Raw genomic sequence first — 8680 nt, forward strand, 5'->3', positions numbered from 1 at the left:
CTACCACTATAGTAATATACAGATTCAATGTAATCCCCATTAAAATGTTAATTATGTTTTTCACAGAATTTCACAAAACAGCCCTAAAATTCATTTGAAAGAATAAGATACACAGAATAGTCTAAGTGATACTAAGCACAAAGAGTGACATAGGAGGCATCACAATGATTTACAGGATTTCAAACCATATTTACATAGCTGTAGTTACAGAAACAGTATGATTTTGCATAAAAACAGACATGACAACCAATAGAATAGACTAGAAGACACAGAAACAGACCCGCACACTTACAACCATTGGATACTTGACAAACTTTCCAAAAATCTATGTTGGAAAAAAGATAGTCTTTCTAACAAATGGTGCTGAAAAAACTGGACATGCATACGTAGAAAAATGCAACTGGATCTCTGTCTCTCACCCTGCACAAAAGTCAAGTCTAAATGGACCAAAACCTTAGGAATTAGAACAGGAACCTTCCAACTTCTCAAAGAAAACATACGGTCAAAACTCCATCATATTGATGCAGCACCAGCTTCCTCAAAAAAGAAAAAAAAAACCTACACCCCAAGAAATAAAACAAGAATCAGTGAGTGGGGTGACATCAAATTAAAAGCTTCTGCACAGCAAATGATATGATTAAGTGTGTTATAACAGCACCTATGGAATGGCAGAAGATCCTGGCCAACTGCTCCTGTGAGGGGGATTAATAACCAGAACACATAAAGAACTCAAAAAACCTTACCACCAAAAAACAAACAACCCAATCAAAAAGTGGGGAAAAAAAAACTAAACAGACACTTCTCAAAAGAAGAAAAACAAGTAACAATAAATATATGACAAAATGCTCACCAGCCCTAGCAATCAGAGGAATGAAAACAAAAAAAACATATAGATTTCATATCCTTTTATCTAAATGGCAATTATCAAGAAAACAAAGAAGTATAAATGCTGGGAAGAATTGTGGGGAAAAGGCACATTTCCACATTACTGGTGGAGCTGCAAATCAGCACAATCACTCTGGAAAGAAGGATGGAGAATCCTCAAAAATTAAAAATGGAACCACCATGGGACCCAGCTATCTCATTCCCTGGTATTTATCCAAAAAAAAAAAAAACACCTAAAATCAACATACTACAGTGGTGTGGGCACATCAATTTTTATAGCAGCACAACTCTCAAGAGCCAAGTCATGGAATCAACCAAGATGCCTGTCATAGATTTATGAATTAAGAAAATTTGGTCTATCCTCACAATGGAGTTGTACTCAGCCATAGGGAAAAATAAAATAATGGAAGTGGAGAACACTGCGCCAAGTGAAATGAGCCCAGTCTCAGTGAATCAAAGGTCAAATGTTTTCTCTCACATGTGGAAACTAGAGTGAAATAAAGGAAATAGGAAGGGGAGTGCCCAGAGATGATAAGTGGAGTAGAAGTAGACCAAGAGGGAGGAGGGATGGGCAAGAACAGGACAAGGTAGTGAATTCTGAAAAACCATGCATATGCATATATAAGTACACCACAGGGAATTTCAATTTTATGTATAAGTAGAAAGAATCAATCAATATAAATAAATAGATGGGAAACATCAATAGAGTAGAGAAAGTAGAATGGGAAAAGGGAGGAAGGAAGGGAAAGGAGACAATGAGCTGAAATCAAATCCCATGTATTTATGATTTTGTCAGGATGAATACAACTATTAGGAATTACTACAATGCCTCTCAAAAAATTCTCTGCTAACAACTCTATACCAATTGGTGTCATCTGTTATATGTGTCCTGGTATCATTAAAGTAAAGTTCCTGCGAAAGGAACTGAGGCATCTGTGACTCAGGGAGAAAGTCAGATGATGACCCTCAAGTCAAGACACTGCAGAGGAAATCCCATCCTGGGCATGACATGGCCCGAGGCACTGACATGCAGCTTGCCTGTACACACATGGTCAGCCCTGAGCTATGTGCCTCTCTGTGCCTTTTCTGGGGGGAAAAATTCATGGGCACTAGAACATTCACATCAAGTTCAGGTGTTGATCAGTGCACATTGACCCCAGATCTGCCAGGGGCTTTCGGGAACCAGCACATTCCAGCACAGAGGAGCTCACTGTTTCCATGGGCCTTGAGCTACATGAGGCAACAGTTTGGACTTTCCCCTTTATTAACCCCTAGCTTTTCCTACTGGCCCCACATCTCACTCTATTCTTTGTTTGGGATGCCAAGCATCTGCACCAGGTGTCCCCTGGAAGCCCCTGCCCATGCACCAGCAACATGTAGACAGCCCTCTTTCTGACCGAGATTTAAGGGATGCACTAGGCTTACTGCCCCCAGGATGATGCTCCCACCAGAAAGTGCCCCAGTTTTTCTCCCTGTGTAATCCTGAGCCTGGACCACTCTTCTGAGTCTTGGGGCCTCCAGGGGCTGCCCTCAAACACCTGGGCAAGCATCAGTGACCATCACCTCCATTGAGCACTCCCAGGCCCCAGTAAGAGATGTCACCAACCCTGTATTGAGGGAAGGATCCCATGGACCAGAGGTCCTCAGATTCAGAAGCACACAGGATCGCTGGTGCCACCAGGGATACTTCAGAGTTCTGTGCCCATCCTCCAGAGATGAGACTGGGCTGCTCAAGAGGACACACTGACATGGGCTCCTGGGGGTTACTCTGCCAGGGGCTCCAGGCAGCCCTCACCAGGCAGTGTGGTCTGGGGTACATTTCAAAGGATTCCATCATGTGGGAGGAAAGTGTGATCACCTCACAGCCCCAGAGCTAAGCCCAGCCACAAGTGCAGTGCCTCTGCTCTGGTTAAGCGGAGCATACAGATCCTGTCTGTTTGGCCAATTGCTCAGTCTGTGATCAATTAGCAGAGAGCCACTTGCATCCCAATAGGGATATGAAAGCTGGCAAGGCAGGCCCTGCTAGGTGTGCCTTTCAAAATGGGATATAATAATAACAAGAATCAACAAATGGGACTTACTCAAACTAAAAAGTATTTTTCACAGCAAGAGAAACAACAAGAGAGATAAAGAGGGAGCCTACATGGTAGAAACAAATTTTTACTCCTCACACTTCAGATAGAGCCCTAATATCAAGAGTTTACAAGGAACTCAACAATTAAACTATAAGAAAACAAATAACCCAATTAACATATGGGCTAAGAACCTGAACAGACACTTCTCAGAGGAGGACATACAATCAATCAACAAGTACATGAAAAAATGCTCACAATCTCTAGCAGTCAGAGAAATACAAATCAAAACCACCCTAAGATATCATCTCACTCCAGTAAGATTGGCAGCCATTATGTAGTCAAACAACAACAAGTGCTGGTGAGGATGTGGGGAAAAGTGTACACTTGTACATTGCTGGTGGGACTGCAAACTGGTGTGCCTGATTTAGAAAGCAGTATGGAGATTCCTGGGAAAGCTGGGAATTGAACCATAATTTGACCCAGCTATTCCCTAAAGACCTAAAAAAGAGCATACTACAGGGATACTGCTACATCAATGTTCATAGCATCACAATTCACAATAGCTAGACTGTGGAACCAACTTAGATGCCCTTCAATAGATGAATGGATAAAATTGTGGCATTTATACACAATGCAGTATTACTCTGCACAAAAAAATGACAAAATCATGAAATTTGCAGGGAAATGGATGGCACTAGAGCAGACTATGCTAAGTAAAGATAGCCAATCCCTAAAAACCAAATGCTAAATGTCTTTTTTGATATAAGGAAAAAAACTAAGAACAGAACAGGGAAGAAGAGCATGAGAAGAAGATTAACATTAAACAGGGATGAGAGGTGGGAGGGAAAGGGGGAGAGAAGAGAAATTGCAGGGAAATGGAAGGAGACCCTCATTGTTATACAAAATTAAATATAAGAGGAAGTTAGGGGAAAGGAGAAAAAAAACAAGGGGGAGAAATGAATTACAGTAGATGGGGTAGAAAGAGAAGAAGGAAGGGGAGCAGAGGGGAGGGGTGATAGTAGAGGATAGGAAAGACAGCAGAACAAATTAGACACTAGTATGGCAATATGTAAAACAGTGGATGTGTAACCGATGTGATTCTGTAATCTGTATACGGGGTAAAAATGGGAGTTCATAACCCACTTGAATCAAATGTATAAAATATGATATGTTAAAGACTATGTAATGTTTTGAACAACTAATAATTTAAAAAGGCAAAAAAATGGGAAATAAACTTGAATGATTACAGGGCAGAGTAAGGAGGCCTGAGAGTATATGAGGGGATCTCTCTGCACACCTGACAGAAGGTCCTAGCCCAGTGGGTCTTCCTTCTGCAGGTGCCTACCCAGGAAGCAGAAAACCTTGAGGATGTGAATTTTTGCCCTCTGACTTGGCAAGAGACTGGAAGGACCAGCAGACCACAGGTTCAGCGAAAATGCATCTGCCAAGAAGTTGAGCTTGATAGGCCAGAGTACAGTTCCAGGGTCACACAGGAAGAGATCTGGGTGCGGGCAAAGACCCTAAAAAGTGTCACACAGGAAGAGATCTGGGTGCGGGCAAAGACCCTAAAAAGTGTCCTTCCAGCTCTGGCCTAACCACTCAGCGTAACTGTCCCTCTGAGAAAGTCAAATGTGGTGGGTGAAGGTCGGGAAAACTCAGGAACAACACTAAACCATGTGGTTTATGTTAATGTCTGTTCACCAAGTCCCTGCTACACACCAGGAGTTGACTACCTACTGTGTGCTGTGGGAATGGCCACCCCCAGAGGCACCCAAGTAGCTTAGTGAAATTGGGACCACATACCTGCCTTGAGGTCAGACTCCAGCATGAAGTTATAGAAATCACCACACCTCTGGCCCTCCAAGGCCTCATCTGTAAAATTGGGATGTTGGCAGCAGCAGTTACCTCTCAGCATCTCTGCAAGGATCAGGATCTTATGTGCAAATAACTTTGTGCAGACTCTGCCAGGCTGTCTTCACCACACAGGCTCATGGTGATGGGCTATGGGATTCAGGCTCTTCCCCCTCAGAAGCCATTCCTGCCAACCTGCCACACTCCAGTCACCTTCAGTCCCACCCTGCCTCAGGGACACACACACCTGGAGAGAATCCCTCATGAATTATCAACAGCTCCTGATCTGTGTCTCTCCATACAGAGGGCCCTTGAGAACAGTGCCACCTGCCCACACCCAGCGACTCAGCACCAGGGCTTCCCAGGGTGGGGGGCACCCTGTGAATTTCATGCAGCTCAGGCTGGGCTGGCTCTACTCCAGCTTCTGGGATTGACACATGTGGCCAAGGCACAGTGTCTTCATGGAGAGAGACTCTTCTAAGGAGAAACTGTGCAATCACCCAAGCCAATCAGATTCTTCATTTCTTGGCCACAGTTGATTGGCCAACAAAGAGACAGGTTACCAGAACTTGTCAGGAATTTTTGAGCCCAGTTGTCTTTCTACAAAGCACTGCCTGAGACTAAAGCCAACAGAGGAACACAGAGGCAACAGACAGACAGAGATCACTTTCTGGCCATATCTCTGAGCATCTGGATCTAGCCAGACCTGAGGCTATCTTTGAGCTTTTCAGTTATATGTGCCAGGAAATTCCCTTAAGCCATATTGGATTTGAGTTATTCTATTTGTAATTGAAAGTTCACTAGCACAATCAGTTAGGCACTGACATTTTTACCACTCAGAAAACCAGACAAAAATCTTCTGAGGTCCACAGTAGACACACACACAAAAGTATCTTCTGAAATTCAAGGTAAAATTAAAAAAAAAAAACATAGTGAGAGGGTACTTATTGTTCCAATCATTTCTGTGAATACAGAGAGAAAATATTAAGTAAAAGAGATCCATGGAAACAGCCAGAGAGTCTCTCCTGTCAATATTTATCACACTAAGAATAAATATTAACAAACAAAGCTAAGATGGAAAAATTCGATTTATAGCCTCAAAGCAATCTGACCTTTTATACAATTAAACTCATTTTCTGTCCAACCTACTATTTGTAAAATGCTTGCTGACATAAACTTTCAAATGCTCAAAAAAGAACCAATTTCACTTTATTGTGGTTATTCAAAGTAGTTCATGAGCCAGGGTGAAATGTCGTCACCTCTCCTTCTCTCACTCAGACTCACTTGGGCTTTTCCCTGGTGCTCTGGGCACTCCTGTCCTTGAAGAGCTGTCAGACACCTGGGTACTCAAGGCTATCATGAAACCTTCACAGTTCATTTGCAATCTGTATTAAGATGGTTATCAGAACTGCACAGAACTTTATTTCAAGTACCAAATTTATAGACAAAGGAACACCAACATTGCCTCTTAGATTTCCCACCAAAAATAAAACAGTCCAAGCCAAATCAAGATCAACCCACCCAAATATAAAAACAGAACTTCCCCTTTTGTGCCCTTGAAAAAACGACCAGCAACCACCATGTGAACAACACCAGACACTGGAGTCTCAATGTGCTGCTCACATCAAGTGAGATGTGTATGTCCCCATGCTCCCTGCCACTGTCCTCCCATGCATGACTTTAGAAGCACCCAGGTTCCTAGCCACACACTATGCAGCCTCAGGGTGGTCTGCTGGAGCTCAAGCCATCCTACTGCACTCAAAATCACACTGGAGCCTTCTGCTGTTGGGCCTGTGCTGTACCACTGCTGGTAGAACCAACTGGAAGCCAGTGTAAAGAGAGGCTGGATATAGAAGTAGGCTGGTTACACACCTACTAGGGCTCATCCCTCAGGATCTCCACTTTGCTAGAACCTCTCATCTGACATCCCTCTCCCTGTAAATCACCCTGCTGCCTGCTCATGAGTGCCTCTGGCACTCTTTAAGCTAAAGCCCTCCACTGTGCTCCGTTCAGGGTACACCAGCACCTTCCTGGTTTTGCAATGCCACTCTCTGCCCTCTGAACATTTCTCCTCACACTTGGGGGCCCTTGGTTGCTGGACCTTTCCTGTCCATCCTTCAAGTTTCAAAGTGATGGTCCCTCCTCCAGAAAGCCCTCTCAGGGCAGAAGTTCAGGCTGTCCGCTGAGTCCATGAACTGCGTTCCTTCAAAGCACCTACCATGCTACATCCACCATGCATGCTTTATTTGTGTTGTCCCTACTGGGCCACGAGGCTTCATCTTGCAAATTGTTGCACACCCTCCACTTGGTACCATGCCCTGCACACACTTGGTGCACAGGATGCAATTTTCAAATTAAACAACAAATGCCGTGGACATCTGGGACTGACACATCTGAATTTCTTCCTGCTCAGAAGAGGTCCAGCAAACTGCCATTGAAGGCAATCTGCTAAGGTCTCCCAGCTTGGCGATGATGGCTCCCTTTTGCCACCCATGGCCTACAGCTGCCAATTAGAGATGTGCCTTCTTTGAAGTCCTATTAGATCCAACGTTGCAAATCTAGGCACAAAGGCAGGCCAGGAAGCAGGGATGGAGGTCATCTTCAGGGATAGAGGTTGTCCTCAGGACCCCAGGAGGGCATTCCTTCCATCCACTTCCTGTTGCCACCACTGAGGGTGCCTCAAGGCAGCCACCATTAAGGCTTCCAAGTGTTCTCACTTTACCTTACTTGCTCCTCATAAAAACACATGACTGCAAAAGAGAAACAATCCATATTCTCAAAATCTCCCAAAGTCAATGAAGAACCAGGCTGCAATAGGACCCTGGCAGGAGGATTCAAGAGGAGAAACCAGCCAGGGCCATAAAGCTGTGCACCCTCTTGAAGGTGAGATTTAGGCTGTGGTTTCAACCCTCTCCCTATGACAGTTCCTAAAAAGGTATCTTACATAAGGGCCAAAAACAGTGTCCCCAGGATCAGACATCCAGGTTCAAAGCCTAGCTTTGCCCCCGTTGGACCTGTGAACCTGAGGCTATTTATTCAGTCTGTCTTGCCTCAGTGTTTCTTTCTACAAGGTGAGGACAAGTATGCTAATGTGGGTGGCACCTCCAGGGACTGAATGAACACATGCACACATACCTTAAGCACAGTGCCTGTCCTGACTGTGTCAAATGCCTTTTTGTCCCTCATTCTGCTGTATTGTGAAGAGACTGGGAGCGGGGAACTACTGCGAGGCATTGGTGCCTTTAGGAAGGGAGGCCTTCTGGGAGGGAGCTCAGAAACAGGGGTGTCCTTGAGAGGTGAGAAAGGGTCCCAGCCCTTTCCTCTTTCTTCTTGGTGCTCACAGTCATAGGAGCAACAGCTTTGATCTCTCACCAACCAGCACCACAGGTTCAAAGCAACAAGTGCCCAATTCTTAGGATTGAAACTTTCAATGCTGTGGGCTGAAATAAACCTTCTTACTCTATATGTTGAAATCATCTAAGGAATGTATCACAGTTACAGAAAGCTGAAACCACACTTCCAGCCATAACCAGCTTCCCTTTCCCCTCTACATGCATCCAGTCTTTCAGAGAGGTGGAAATCTCATTCCACCCTGCCCCTTGCTCTGTCCCTGGGTGAAGAGGAAAGCCCAGAGCAGGCATGTCTTCCAGGCCATAAACTCAGAAAACATTTTTGTAACTTTCTAAAATTCAAATCAGTTTCAATACTCAGCCCTTTGACCAGGCTAGTTTTTAAAATAAGGCTGGAAGATCATATTAGATTTTCTGCACCCTATTAGGAATCAAGGGCAGTGGGTAGGCCTAGGATTCTGAGGCTGGACAAAGAGGAGAAAGAAAAGACAAATAGGACTTTTGTCATTCTTGCAAGCA

Source organism: Ictidomys tridecemlineatus, chromosome Y (genome assembly GCF_052094955.1).
Source record: "Ictidomys tridecemlineatus isolate mIctTri1 chromosome Y, mIctTri1.hap1, whole genome shotgun sequence".
In the NCBI taxonomy this organism is placed as follows: domain Eukaryota; kingdom Metazoa; phylum Chordata; class Mammalia; order Rodentia; family Sciuridae; genus Ictidomys; species Ictidomys tridecemlineatus.